Source organism: Penaeus monodon, chromosome 25, assembly GCF_015228065.2.
Source record: "Penaeus monodon isolate SGIC_2016 chromosome 25, NSTDA_Pmon_1, whole genome shotgun sequence".
NCBI classification, from domain to species: Eukaryota; Metazoa; Arthropoda; class Malacostraca; order Decapoda; family Penaeidae; genus Penaeus; species Penaeus monodon.
Genome location: NC_051410.1, coordinates 16,189,063 through 16,189,551, shown reverse-complemented (window position 1 = coordinate 16,189,551; position 489 = coordinate 16,189,063).

The window sequence follows — 489 nt, the reverse complement described above, 5'->3', positions numbered from 1 at the left end:
TATTTAAGTTTCACATTAAACCAAAGTAAAATCTTTTTGGAAACAATATAATAAATACGAGCTTTCAAACACCAATAATCAGAACATGATATGGACCTACAAACTTGTGAGACAAATGCAAGACCACTAATGACTTTATTGCTTCCACTAAGCAAATGAAACCATTTATCTGTAGAGTTACTTACCCTTTTCATGAATATTTACGTGTGTTAGTAATAAATAATTTCATAATGAATTTTGTTATTCTTTACATTTTGATGCAAAAAATCATGTTAATGTGTTGTGTTATATGCCCCCCCTCCCACCAAGACAACAATGCTGCAAACAGCTAGTTTTCAGCATGTATATATAGCAGTTAAAAGGCCTTCACTTAAATTAAAGAACTTTTGATATAACCGAAAAGCCTTGTGATTCTTGATGGCTTAAAATTACTGCAGCCTCATCCCAACTGCTCCAGAGTGCACTACAAGCAGAAATATAATTACCCCG